This window comes from Schistocerca gregaria, chromosome X (genome assembly GCF_023897955.1).
Source record: "Schistocerca gregaria isolate iqSchGreg1 chromosome X, iqSchGreg1.2, whole genome shotgun sequence".
Classification (NCBI taxonomy): Eukaryota; Metazoa; Arthropoda; class Insecta; order Orthoptera; family Acrididae; genus Schistocerca; species Schistocerca gregaria.
Genome location: NC_064931.1, coordinates 44,154,516 through 44,170,094, shown reverse-complemented (window position 1 = coordinate 44,170,094; position 15,579 = coordinate 44,154,516). Strand labels below are relative to the sequence as shown.

Here is a 15,579-nt window from a genome sequence, read left to right as displayed (position 1 = left end):
TAGTAAGCAGAAGTTCTGAAAAATGTTGGTAGGTGCCGCCACAACTAACTTCTGCAATCGAATATATGTAGTGCTACACACGCATGCTTTGAAAGCACAAAAATAAATTCTGGCGCCAAAACCTCTGCATCAGTAAATAAATTAAAAACGAGCTAGAAGACACATGTAAACATTATGCCATGTATTCTTTCGTGTTTGCTGTTATCTCATTTAAATCCTGTCTGCCTAATAAACTACGAAACTAGAGTGAGACAACAACAAACGCGGTAGAATATACATATCATGTCATGTTTATATTCATATTATTTTTATGCTGAATAGTGATACAGTCAGCAAATGAAGCACGGCAACTGACTACATTTTTAAATCTACGATGACTCATGCTCCTTAAACCACTTTAGCATGGTTCTAGCTCCAAGACATGGGCAATTATACTACTGAAAGATGATATCACATCAAGCATGAAGGGATCAGGTGGTTTGCAGCTCTCAGCATGTCTTTGATTACTATCATAGATCTCATGAAAGTGCAGGAGAATGTCTCCCATAGCATAATACCGAACCCATCAGCTTACATCCGATTCAAACCAGATGAAGCACATGGAAAAGCAAGGGTACCTGTATAAACACGAACGGAGCGCCTGATGTATAGCAATGGCTACCTGGTAAAGCTTAACTGCTAAGCTTATGACTCGAACCAAACTACTGTAGCTGTTGTTGTTGTTGTTGTTGTTGTTGTGGTCTTCAGTCCTGAGACTGGTTTGATGCAGCTCTCCATGCTACTTTATCCTGTGCAAGCTGCTTCATCTCCCAGTATCTACTGCAACCTACATCCTTATGAATCTGCTTAGTGTAGTCATCTCACTGTAGCTGTATCTTCATCTATTCGACCTAAATTGTATCTCATGTTACAGAGGACCAACTTTGTTTCGATTTGGACGTGCGATCTAAAACTTTACTCTCCACTTGAATTTCAAGTCTCAAATTTCAGGTGTGGCTTAGATTTGGGATTTTTTCCCCCCTTTATTTCATGTCTCATTTTTTCAGGTGCAGCTTAGATTCAAGTAAATACAGTATTTCTAATTTTTCCTTTAGGAATGGTCAGTTTCCTGAACGATTAAAGTACTCAGTAGTAAAGCCACTTTATAAAAAGGGAGAAAGGGGTAATGTAGATAATTTTAGACCTATTTCTATGCCATCAGTGTTTGCAAAAGTAATTGAAAAGGCAGTGTATGTAAGGATAATTGATCATTTTATATCACATGATTTGCTATCAAATGTACAGTTCGCCTTTAGAAGTCATTTAACAACTGAAAATGCTATATACTCTTTTCTCTGTGAGGTATTGGATGGGTTGAACAAAAGGTTTCAAACCCTTGGCATATTTTTTGATTTAACTAAGGTATTTGATTGTGTATATCACAAAATATTGCTCCACAAGTTTGACCATTATGGAATATGGGGAGTAGCTCACAATTGGTTCACCTCTTACTTTAGCGACAGACGGCAAAACATCATTATTCACAACGTTGATAATGGCTGTGATGTGGGGTACTGTCAAGTGGGGGGTGCCCCAGGGATCAGTATTGGAGCCACTCCTGTTATTTATATAAATGATATGTCCTCTAGTATTACTGATAACTTTAAAATATTTCTGTTTCCTGATGACACTAGCTTGGTAGCATTGGATGTTGTGTGCAACATTGGCCCTGGTTCAAATAGTGCAGTTCACGACATAAGGTCACGGCTTGTAGAAAATAAACTAACTCTAAATCACAGTAAGACTCAGTTTTTAAAGTTTGTAACACACAATTCAACAAAACCTGACATTTTAATTTCACAGAATGGGCATATGATTAGTGAAACTGAACACTTCAGATTTCTAGGTGTTCAGACAGATAGTAAGCTGTCATCAAAAGCCCATGCTCAGGATCTCGTTCAAAGACTTAATACTGCCATTTTTACTATTTGAACGGTATCTGAAGTGAGTGATCGTTCAACATGAAAATTAGTCTACTTTGCTTATTTTCATTCGCTTATGTCATACAGTATAATATTTTGGGGTAACTATTTCCATTCTAAAAGGATATTTTTGGCTCAGAAACGGGCGGTTCAGGCAATAAGTGGTGTAAGTTCACAAACCTCTAGTCGACCCCTATTCACGAATATGGGGTAAAAAGAAAAAAAGGTTTGATGGTACCAGAAATCAAACCCAGATCCCTCTGTACCAAAGAAAGCAATGTTAACCATACGGCTATCGAGGCACTTCCCTACTGCTTAAATTACCTGAAATAAAATAATAAGTAACTTAATTAGACATAGCAAACAATTTTGGGGAGAGAGGGCTCCGGTTCTATCAGCAATTGGAATAGTTTGGCACAGCATATGACTGATGTCCCTGCCTCATGGGAAAGCATCAGATGCAGTTCCTCAGCAGCTTTTGCGGTGGCCAGTGGGCTGCATCAGCCATGCAGCTACACTGCTCAGTGACCATTCCAGCCACAGCCACAGCCACAGCTCTCAGTACTCTGAATCAGTTACTGACAATGTCTGCTACAAAAGTGTCATTTACATACAGTTGTGTATGATGAAAAACTAATGGAAAAGGTGTCCAAATGCCTTTACCCAGGTCGCTGAAACGTATCACTTCAAAGTCACTCCACAAGTGACTCAAAGTTGGCAATACGACTGACAAACAAACGAGGAATGTGAGGTGCTGCATATTCTGAACTAATTTCAGCACAGCAACAAAACCCAGTTTCGACATTCCTACAAGGTTTCTGCTTACGACATTGACATTCCACATTACCGCCACCTATCAAAACGTGGTTTGACAACAGTTTTCGTTTATTAAAAAAGTCTCACCAAAATGACGTCATTCACTGAGCGAAAATCTGTTGCTTCACGGAGTGTTGTCATACAGTCGGGTTTTAAATCACTACAACAGATGCACGAGTTTTACAAGTAAGAAAAAGAATTTGTTTCTGTTCATGGGCATCGATCAATTTCTCCTGATAAAGTTGTAGACTGTAGCTTGAAAGCTCTAGGACTCGGTCAAATTGGAGGAAAGCAAAGCTACTTCAAAACTTGTAAGATACTGAAGTAAACGATGTGGAACAAAGCCCTTTTGGAGAGAACAGAATATTTTTAAGTAATCCTGTAAAGAGAACAACAATCCTCATCCAGTTACAGATCTTGATTTATTCCAAACAGAGGCACATTTACAGATATTGTAGTAGGAAAGAATACTCCACAGCAGTGAGTTGTCAATTTCTTTAAAAGAATGTGAACTTTTTCTTTGTGTGTGTGTGTGTGTGGGGGGGGGGGGGGGGGGGGGGTAAGGGGGGGGGGAGTGAGGCACATCACTTAGACAGACAAAAACTTTTGCTTGAAAAAGATCATGTTCTTGGGGCTTGTAGTACCTTCTTACAATTAATTACAGGAAAGTATATGCATTCAATTATATGGTTAGATGCAACCTGGGCCAATGCTAGAGAAGCAGTTGATGAATGCTTGACAGGTGATACTCCAAATAGCAGCAGCCATCAGCCAACAGGAAGAGGAGGCACATTAATTGCAGCTCACGCAAGTTCTTCAAATGTTTTTGAGCACTGTATACTCTTAGTTTTTAGATAGAGAAAAACCTGTGACTACCATGAGGATACGAACTGCCAATAATTTCTGCAGTGGTTTACAAATTTGTTGCTACAGTTTACTTTTCTTACTATATTTGTAATGGGCAATGCATCTGACCATTTAGTGCTATTAGACAAAACTCAAACAACTCGTGACTGCGAAGAACCTATGATGCAGTGGTTGCCAGTGATACACATTGCTGCAGACGTGAGTATGATGTAGATGCTGTTATATTCCCTTGTTGCTTTATCACTGCCATTTCAACCCAGGTGAATTGGTTTGGAGTGGTGTCAAGACTTACATTCGAAATAATAACAAGTCTTTTACTATAACAGAAGTGGAAAGGCTGTTGCATAAACATCTTACTATTGTACAAATCACCACAAGGAGAAAGAAAGTGGACCATGTTGGTAAGTTTATAAGAGAAGCAAAGACTACAGATGGTACTATAAATAAGAGTGAATAGCTAATGATTTCTCTTGATGATGATGATGGTTGTTTCACTGATTTGGATGATGAAGAACTTGATGGAAATGCACAACTGACATCATAAATTGGTGAGTATAAATGTGTTGAATTAATTCTTTCACTCTACAACAAAATATGTACCCGTTTCTTTATTTCTTTCTATTGTAGTGGTATCAGACGCCAAATGTGGCGTGAAGACACCAAATGTATCAGGATAACCAAATGTAGCGAGAAGACACCATATGTAGTGGGTGGGTGCCAGGAGGTGCCATATTAAAACTCAGGCGAGAACTTTCCAAATGATTTATTTGCTTCCACTACAGTGCTTCGTTCACCTCAGTCTGCGTCACATGGCCCCACAATGCTGAGGAAGCACCCCAGTGGCCTGTGCAATGCAACGCGGTGTCATGCCGGTCTTGTTCGCCAGCTGCAGATTTCCAATTACATCAGGATGGCTGCGCCAGCAACTGACTCAGGACTGCTCGGTGTGAGGCGCGTTGCTCCGCCAGAAACCGTATACTGGCCACTCTGTTGCTCCTTCCTCGCTGGCGTAGCTGAGAACGCGCCAGCAACATCCACCCGCGATCCAGCGTCCAAGTCTGTGGCTCTCGCCTTGGCAGTCTGGCGCATGTCGGGAGCCAAGACTGCCCTAGCTGGCTGCGGACCCTGCGTTATCCTCAGAGGGTCAAACCAATGACCCACCATGGACTAGGACACTTGTCGACCCATCTGTTGCTGCGTGTAGCCCTGCGGTGTGACACGCCTCACCGTCCTGGACAGCTGTCGCACTTCAATGAATCTCATTAGAAAACAACACCTATTTATACTTGGCTGTGCACCTCTGTTTCGCTAACGCGCCACTCTGAGCCACGTATGCATAACATGCTAGGCTGGCCAATGGGCCCCTTCTGCTTGCGACTTGCGCCATGCAAACTGCTGTGTGTGCCCTCTCCAGCAGTTCTATGCCCCTGTGGCCTCTATTTGCCTTCGCAACTGCTGGTATGCATAACTTATTGCAATCTGGCCCGCACCTGGCTGTAACTCGTGCTCCGAATATCGCACAAAACTAACTTTCCCTATCCTAAACGATGAAACGATGGTGCCGCTACACTATGACTGTGGATAGCAAGATCTTTGTTATGCTTAAGTTACATTATTATACCAAATTTTATATGCAGCTATTATGATAATTTGGAACAACTTCACATAGCTACTGTCATTAAGTTTGGTGGTTGTTTATTTCATGGTTTCATACAATATTAAAAACTTTTTCTTTATTGTTGTTTTCTCAGTTGTCAAAAACAAATTCTTTGGTATACTTATGTGTGCAGGTTGCATTGTGTGTGTGTGTGTGTGTGTGTGTGTGTGTGTGTGTGTGTGTGTGTGTACTGCTGACAAAGGCCTTAATGGCCGAAAGCTTTAATTGTGTGAATCTTTTTATTGTGCCTATCACGACTCAGCATCTCTGCTATATATGGTGAGTTGTTGTTGTTGTAGTAGTTGTAGTTGTTGTTGTCTTCAGTCCTGAGACTGGCTTGATACAGCTCTCCATGCTACCCTATCCTTTGCAAGCTTCTCCATCTCCCAGTACCTACTGAAACCTACAGCCTTCCGAATCTGCTTAGTGTATTCATCTCTCGGTCTCCCTCTACGATTTTTACCCTCCACGCTGCCCTGCAATGATAAATTTGTGATCCCTTGATGCGTCCGAACATGTCCTGCCAACTAGTCCCTTCTTTTTGTCAAGTTGTGCTATAAACTCCTCTTCTCCCCAATTCTATTCAATACCTCCTCATTAGTTATGTGATCTACCCATCTAATCTCCACCATTCTTCTGTAGCACCACATTTCGAAAGGTTCTATTCTCTTCTTGTCTAAACTAAGGTGAGTAGCATGCTGGATTTTCCAAGTTTGATATTTGTTATACTTAGGTATATATTATTACATGATGGCTTACATACATGCTACATTTACAAAACACGCTTTGGAGCTATCATCTGTGGGTGTGTGATGTGGAAGCTAATGCAACATCATAATCACAGTATAGCCAACTACACATGAGTTCTCAAGTGACATATTTCTGTTGACCGGGTGTATGTATCTCTCATGCAGCCAGTGTCTGTGTCAGAATGCGGAACACAGTGCTCGGAAGGTAATTGGAGGATTTATCCATAGATCAGGTAAGAACAATACTGTTTCACTCTACATGAGTGATTTATTATGAACATGTACTACATCTACATCTACATGACTACTCTGCAATTCACATTTAAGTGCTTGGCAGAGGGTTCATCGTAACACAATGATACTATCTCTCTACCATTCCACTCTCGAACATCGCGCAGGAAAATCGAACACCTAAACCTTTCTGTTCGATCTCTGATTTCTCTTATTTTATTTTGATGATCATTCCTATGTATGTAAGTTGGGCTCAACAAAATATTTTTGCATTCGGAAGAGTAAGTTGATGACTGAAATTTCGTAAATACACTCCTGGAAATTGAAATAAGAACACCGTGAATTCATTGTCCCAGGAAGGGGAAACTTTATTGACACATTCCTGGGGTCAGATACACCACATGATCACACTGACAGAACCACAGGCACATAGACACAGGCAACAGAGCATGCACAATGTCGGCATTAGTACAGTGTATATCCACCTTTCGCAGCAATGCAGGCTGCTATTCTCCCATGGAGACGATTGTAGAGATGCTGTATGTAGTCCTGTGGAACGGATTGCCATGCCATTTCCACCTGGCGTCTCAGTTGGACCAGCGTTCATGCTGGACGTGCAGACCGCGTGAGACGACGCTTCATCCAGTCCCAAACATGCTCAATGGGGGACAGATCCGGAGATCTTGCTGGCCAGGGTAGTTGACTTACACCTTCTAGAGCACGTTGGGTGGCACGGGATACATGCGGACGTGCATTGTCCTGTTGGAACAGCAAGTTCCCTTGCCGGTCTAGGAATAGTAGAACGATGGGTTCGATGACGGTTTGGATGTACCGTGCACTATTCAGTGTCCCCTCGACGATCACCAGAGGTGTACGGCCAGTGTAGGAGATGGCTCCCTACACCATGATGCCGGGTGTTGGCCCTGTGTGCCTCGGTCGTATGCAGTCCTGATTGTGGCGCTCACCTGCACGGCGCCAAACACGCATACGACCATCACTGGCACCAAGGCAGAAGCGACTCTCATCGCTGAAGACGACACGTCTCCATTCGTCCCTCCATTCACGCCTGTCGCGACACCACTGGAGGCGGGCTGCACGATGTTGGGGAGTGAGCGGAAGACGGCCTAACGGTGTGCGGGACCGTAGCCCAGCTTCATGGAGACGGTTGCGAATGGTCCTCGCCGATACCCCAGGAGCAACAATGTCCCTAATTTGCTGGTAAATGGCGGTGTGGTCCCCTACGGCACTGCGTAGGATCCTACGGTCTTGGCGTGCATCCGTGCGTTGCTGCGGTCCGGTCCCAGGTCGACGGGCACGTGCACCTTCCGCCGACCACTGCCGACAACATCGATGTACTATGGAGACCTCACGCCCCACGTGTTGAGCAATTCGGCGGTACGTCCACCCGGCCTACCGCATGCCCACTATACGCCCTCACTCAAAGTCTGTCAACTGCACATACGGTTCACGTCTACACTGTCGCGGCATGCTACCAGTGTTAAAGACTGCGATGGAGCTCCGTATGCCACGGCAAACTGGCTGACACTGACGGCGGCGGTGCACAAATGCTGCGCAGCTAGCGCCATTCGACGGCCAACACCGCGGTTCCTGGTGTGTCCGCTGTGCCGTGCGTGTGATCATTGCTTGTACAGCCCTCTCGCAGTTTCCGGAGCAAGTATGGTGGGTCTGACACACCGGTGTCAATGTGTTCTTTTTTCCATTTCCAGGAGTGTAAATCTTGCCGCGACAAAAAACGTCTTTGCTTTAATGACTTCCATCCCAACTCGCGTATCATATCTGCCACACTCTCTCCCCTATTACGTGATGATAAAAAACAAGCTGCCCTTTTTTGCACCCTTTAGATGTCCTCCGTCAATCCCACCTGTTAAGGATCCCACACCGCACAGCAATATTCTAACAGAGGACGAACGAGTGTAGTGTAAGCTGTCTCTTTAGTGGACTTGTGTCCTGCCAATGAAACACAACCTTTGGCTCACCTTCCCCATAATATTATCTATGTGGTCTTTCCAACTGAAGTTGTTCGTAATTTTAACACCCAGGTACTTAGTTGAATTGACAGCCTTGAGAATTGCACTATTTATCGAGTAATCGAATTCCAATGGATTTCTTTTGGAACTCATGTGGATCACCTCACACTTCGTTATTTAGCATCAACTGCCACCTGCCACACCATACAGCAATCTTTTCTAAATCGCTTTTCAACTGATACTGGTCTTCGGATGACCTTACTAGACGGTAAATTACAGCATTATCTGCCAACAACCTAAGAGAACTGCTCAGATTGTCACCCAGGTCATTCATATAGATCAGGAACAGCAGAGGTCCCAGGACACTTCCCTGGGGAACACCTGATATCACTTCAATTTTACTCGATGATTTGCCATCTATTACTACGAACTGTGACCTTCCTTACACGAAATCACGAATCCAGTCGCACAACTGAGACGATACCCTATAGGCCCGCAGGTTGATTAGAAGTCGCTTGTGAGGAACGGTGTCAAAAGCTTTCCGGAAATCTAGAAATACAGAATCAACTTGAGATCCCCTGTCGATAGTGGCCATTATTTCGTGCAAATAAAGAGCTAGCTGCGTTGCCCAAGAATGATGTTTTCTGAAACCATGCTGATTATGTATCAATAGATCGTTCTCTTCGATGTGATTCATAATGTTTGAATACAATATATGCTCCGAAACCCTACTGCAAACCGACGTCAATGATATAGGTCTGTAGTTCGATGGATTACTCCTACTACCCTTCTTAAACACTGGTGCGACCTGCACAGTTTTCCAAGCTGTAAGTACAGATCTATCGGTGAGCGAGCAATTGTATCAGCGTAATCTGAAAGGAACCTAATCGGTATACAATCTGGACCTGACGACTTGCCCGTATCAAGCGATTTGAGTTGAGGTTGTTTAAATAGTTCACGTGTGAAACCTGCACAGGGAAGCTCATATTGTCACAACTGCTACCCCTAGGAAGTGGTGTAAGATAGATAGATGGTGGTGGCTCAGTTTGCTCTGAGTCGTCATGTGGTTTGTTGCTGCTCTCCAGAAAAGCATCCCCAAGTAGGTTGTGCAGACAAGTTACAATGACTAAAACCTGTGTTGTATCAGGCTTTATAAATTAACATATAAAAAAATGCAAAATACGTGGCTCAAGTGGCATTTTCAGACACACTACTAACTCGGCAGGGACAGTATTTAAAGATTGCTTTCTTGCTGTCGACACTTGCAGCTGGCTGAGAGTAGGTTTGCACTCAATTGAGATGCATCATCTCTCACAAGAACATGTAGGAAAATGTCAGAAGAGGTCAGTTTGCAAGGAAGTGAAAACATAGTGTCACTCCTGAAACATCCTCCTATATTACTCCTGTCAGAAATTCCAATGTCAATTTCCTTTCCATAGGACGAGCCAACATCAGTGAACATTAACTCATAGTCAACATCAATGATAGCAAGTAACATAATTGATTAAAAAATGTTTCAATATTTTAAACATAGCTGCACAACAGCAATGGTTTCACGTAACAAAATTATAAACAGCCGACCAGTTGCAATGGATAAAGAAATTCTTTACCTATGTTTTGACAAATATAAATTTCTCTTCTTCAGAAGGTAACCTAAGGGCAATGAACATCGTAGCTTGCATGAAACTTATAAGCCAAGAATAAATTTTAAGACAAATTACACAAATCTTGCATTACAGAAGTATGATAACAACAACTGGTACTTATAATTTTAAAAAGAAATTGGTACATTTAGTCATTTCTGACAGCACAGTAAGAAAAAAGATTATCTTAACAGTGAAGCTTACTATATACACGTATTTTTAACAAAAGCCTTTAAAGATCTCTTTCATTTCCAAATTGACCACCTGTGGAATAGTATTAATGAATGGCTTTTTAATCGCAAAGAAGAAATTAGGGCCAGACATGAAAGAAAGTTGTTAAAGTTTAGTAATTTGGCCACAAGTAAAAATGTTAATATAGTATAGCAGAAAATAGTGTCAAACATCAGTTTTACGAAAGAATACTGAATAAAACTAATATTACTTTTATGCACGCTGAGAATGACTTGTTATGTAAAGGCCTTAAATATAATTTGTCTTCTCAACTCGATAAAGATCCAGTTATCTGTAATCTTATTGTAGATCTTAAAATCGGTTTGGAATCCCTTAAATTAGAGAAATCTGAGCAAGTCAAATGTGCCTACAAATGTAATAACATAACAGACAAAGAAATTAAACTACATTCTAATGTTCAGTCGGGTGAATATAGAACAGTAAAAAACATTAATCGTAAACTGAGAGAACACGACGCCTTAGTCACTAACTGGTGTCGTGGCTTATAAAAATGAATATATTGAAAAGACAGTAAAGTTTTTTGAGGACAATGACATCACTGAGGTTACCATAGATCCAACTGCCGAATTGCAAAAAGAAAGCTGCCATACTTTAGCTAGTTCTGTCAGCTTGTTCAATAACTTCCAAAAGAAATGGCTTTTACATATGAACCCGAAACCACCCGTGCTCAAAAGTCAGTTTAAATTGCATAAACAAAATCACCCGATTCGCCCTGTAGTGAATGGAATTCACTAGTCCACATCACACACTTGCTAGGTGCCTCCATTTTAAAATTAAAGAGGCTTTCATATTTGAAAATAATTTTTTGGTGAAAAACAGCAAGGAATTGATCGGCAATATTCAAAATGTAAGATGTACACCTGACACTAGACTGGTTTCCTTTGACATCATCACTCTTTATACAAATGTCCCTGTCGATGTAACCATAGCCCTTGTAAAAAAGAATCTACTAAAACATAAAAAACTAAGTGAAATTCAGATTGCAGAACTGATTGGTTTGCTTAAAGTCATTTTGAAATACAATTAATTCACATTCAATGGGAAAATGTATATACAACCAGATGGTTTAGCAATGGGTAGTCCCCTCGCTGGTATTTTGGCAGATATTTTCATCAACACTCTGTAAATAACGTTCTTCAATTCAAGTTCAGAATTATGCCACAAAATCCATTACTATGCATGTTATGTTGACGACATTATCATTGCTTTTGATGGTACTGATCATAAGTTAGAGCTTCTCTTCAATACTTTGAATGGTTTACATGAAAATATTTCCTTCACTTCATAATGAAAAAGGTGAACTTCACTTTCTTGATTTAACAATTTCTACACAGAATAGTTCCTTCAATTTCAACATTTTCCGTAAGGAAACATATTCAGATAATGTCATCTCTGCTGACTCAACTTGTCCAAAAGCTCATAAACTGGCGTTTTTTCATTCTGCCATTCACCGTATGCTAACTACTACTTTATCACGTGCCGATCAACAAAAAGAATTGAATGTCATCAAAGCGATTGTGGTTAATACTGGGTACAATGGGAATATGATTGATTGCATGTTTAGTAAGAAAACTTCCCTAAACTGTTCGACTTTGAGCAACAATCTCCCCACTGATAGCAAAAGAAGCTAAAAAATTTATTTCTATTCCTTTCTTGGGCAATATATCATATAGGATAAAACGTCTTCTAACGAAAAAATATAACTGTAATGTCTCCTTCTCTACAGATAACAGATTAAAGAGAAATCTTGTACATTCAGTACAGATCGTCCGCAATCGGTTTTCCAATTCAGGGGTTTACAAACTAACCTGTAATGACTGTCCTTCATATTATATTGGTCAAACAGGCAGAGCTGTGAGAACAAGATATAAAGAACACCTATTAGGTAAAAAATGAGCAAATATACACAATTCTGCTTGTGCTGAACACCTCCTGATAGCCAATCATACGCCAAAACATTTAGAAGACACTGTTATCCTAGACAGAGAAGACACTGTTATCCTAGACAGAGAAGACAAAGGGCGTAGATTAGATCTGAGGGAAGAGTTACAAATTTTCAAACATCTTGAGCTCAAGGATGGTAATATACTGAACAACCAATTGAACCTTGCTTGTGGACAATTTTTCAAAGGTTTTAAACCTGTACTGTTGACGGTATAACATTAATGCTGGTAACCTTAGTGGCTTATTCCCTTAGGAAGCTATGGTGCACCTTTAGTGCTTTAAGCTCACTACCCCTTATGTAATGTCACGATGTACGTTTGCTACTACATGGGCCCTTATGTGATTTTGCCTGGCTCTAAAATTTTGTTTTTCCTGTTAATGTGTATTAACAGGATTGTGTACCAGTGTTCGTAATTCTTTCTTGACATGAGCCATTATTTTCAATTTTAAATTTCTGACAAGTGTACCGTTTGTGAGCTTCACTAATATAGTACTGTAATTTTTTATATATTTTGACTGTATATGCCGTTGGGCGTAAGTTTCTCGGTGTAAGCGCCACCTGCCTTTTTTGATGTATAGCTACATTATTTGTACCAATGCTCCCATACTGTTATAATGGGAGTGTTAATTTCCTTCCTTTTTTTAGTGTTACTCTACCTAATGATGTTATTAATACTTATTTACACACTGCCTTTGTATGCCAATTGGCACATGTTTCTCGGCACGAGTGCCACCTGCCCTGTTTTCAGAGTAACTATGCTCACCGATTACACTCAGTCATTTGCAAGATCCGTGAGCTATTTTATATTGACATGGCAAACCCTAATTCTAGGGCTATATTTTATTTTTGACGCATGGATCTATGCTGACAATTGTAAAAACGGCGATGGTACATTAGTTCTTACTAATGTAAAATTGTAAGTACCAGTCGTCGTTATCATACTTCTGTAATGCTAGAGTTGTCTAATTTGTCTTAAAATTTATTCTTGGCTCATATAAGTTTAATACTTTTCTAACATAAGCTATGATGTTCATTGCCCTTAGGTTACCTTCTGAAGAACACACATTTACATTTGTCGAAACCTAGGTAAAGAATTACTTTATCCATTGCAACTGGTCGGCTGTTTATAATTTTACTAAAAAATGTTTATAATTATAGGAAATATTGCTGTTCAAATTCTACAGACTTCGTCCTCAAATCATCAGGTAAGGATAGCTGCACAAACAGAGGTACTAATTTCCTTCTAAGAACTGACAGTGTACTTTGTACTATTCCGTTGACATAACTGCGTGATATTCTGAATGCAAAAGCTTATGATCTAAATGACTCTCCTGTTACCATAAACCTGAAAGCAAAACAATATAAAATTAAAATTCAGAAATTAAGACCGAGATGCATTTGGGGATTGAAAGTTAAAGATAACTGCACTGTTTAATTTAAATTAAGGTGCAACGTAATGATTTGCTAATAATACTGACACACTGCAGGTGAAGATTTTAACAGAAGGTGGATGAATGTTAAACATACCTATTAAAAATGATTAAAAAAAGGAAAAGTAACTTGATCTCCTACTTCAAGTCAATGTAACAAATGGCCACTGGCTGATATATTAACATTTCTTGGAAGACTGGGCCAGAAGAAAGAGGGCCAGTAGAAAGAGAGAATTATTGTTCACTATTGTCTCAACCCTTACTTTTGATTCGTAATCAGAAAATTGTAGTTAACTTCATCAGAAGCTACTTCGCAGAAGTATATCGCACTTTCAGCATTCCGATGTTAGCACTCATTAACATGCAGATGATAAAACTATCACAGTGGACCTTCCTTTGACAGAGAATGAAGATACAATTGTTGATTTTCTCCTATCAACTACTAAAAGGCAGAAGCGAAATGATAAATTTTAGAACTTTTGGAAGTTATCTGTATCAAAAGAGAAAATATTATTAAGAACTTTAACCAGATGTCAGGTGAAGATACTGATTTATTTTTCAGAAATATAGTAATGTCAAACTGAGGCATGACTCAACCAAACAAATGAAAATTATGTCATTGCAAATGGTTTTTCATTTGAAAAATTGTAGTCAACAACGAGCATCACCACCAAAATGTGAATTTTGCAACTGAAAGTAGTTGATTATTCCCAAAGGTACCAATATCATATTTTCGGCAGTGGAGATTTCACTACCCTCTAAATGCAAGCTATCTGAACATGTTTCCTAGCCAACAGTATGAGAGTTCTAGCATCGTGTCGTATATCGGGTCTCTCACACATAAATCATGTTTCCAGGTGACACAATAAGTATTTGATGGCCCACATGTTACCAAAAGTAATTTTACCATTACCTTAGCTATTTTGTCTCTACGATGTCCTACACAATGCAAATTTATCGGTGATGACTTTTCCCACTGTACAGGTAAAATAAATTCATTCTGCCACAGTATCCTATTTTTTTTTACCATAAAACACCTCTCCATTTTCATGATAAAACACACGTCACATGAATCTGTAAACCCTGAGATTGGAAATTTGTTGTGACATTACTTTTGGAATTTTTATTGATATCTGAAATTATTACAGACATGCCAGCGTAGCCAAGAGCACTAATGCATGGCTTCCTGGACTTGGGTAGGCACGCCGGCCCCGGATCGAATCCGCCCAGTGGATTAACAATGAGAACTGGTATGCCGGCCCGCCTGGATGTGGTTTTCCACATCCCTCTAGGTGAATACCAGGCTGGTCCCCACGTTCTGCCTCGGTTACATGACTCACAGACATTTGAAACAAGTTCGAGCTATTCCATGACTTACACTAGATGCAGACACCTAGGGTACACTTCTTCCATCTCGGGGGGGGGGGGGGGGGGGGGGGGGGGGGGCGGGCGGGCTCCAGGTGGCGGCAGGAAGGGCATCCGGCCACCCTCTGGAACTAACACTACCAAATCAATAGTAACCAGGCCAACCCCGCATTGCTGTGGGACTAAGGCCTCAAGGAAACGATGATGATGATGATGATGATGATGATCTGATATTATTACACATTTCAAATATTGTAAACAGGTGATTTTTAATGGTAAAAACCATTGAAAAACTGAGGTGTGCTCTATGAACAAAGGAGAGATGCTTGTTAGGAATTACTTGCAGAGGCATGGGAAAAACAAATGCATCAGAGAACTCAATGGAGAGGAAGACATTACATGTAAAGAAAATGAAATGGCAATGGATTGGTCATGTAGCCAGGCAAATGAGAGATAGATAAAGCAAGAAAGTTTTTTGCTGGTTTATAAGGGATCAGAAAAGATCAATGTGACCCTCCAACGGAAGGTGAATAGACAATTTTGACTGGAGCATTGTGGATACATACAGCTGAAGATTGTAATACACTAGAGGTGGCCTTTGTCCATCACTAGGCATCAAATGACTGCTACTGATGATGATGATGATGATGATGATGATGATGATGATGATGTAAG

The 15,579-nt window shown here is 40.6% G+C and overlaps 1 protein-coding gene across 10 annotated transcripts in view; it reads right to left on the bottom strand.

Annotated features, from left to right (window-relative positions):
• Positions 1 to 15,579, bottom strand: part of LOC126299504 (guanine nucleotide-releasing factor 2) — a 361,975-nt gene that overhangs the window by 12,874 nt on the left and 333,522 nt on the right. The window lies entirely within an intron of this gene.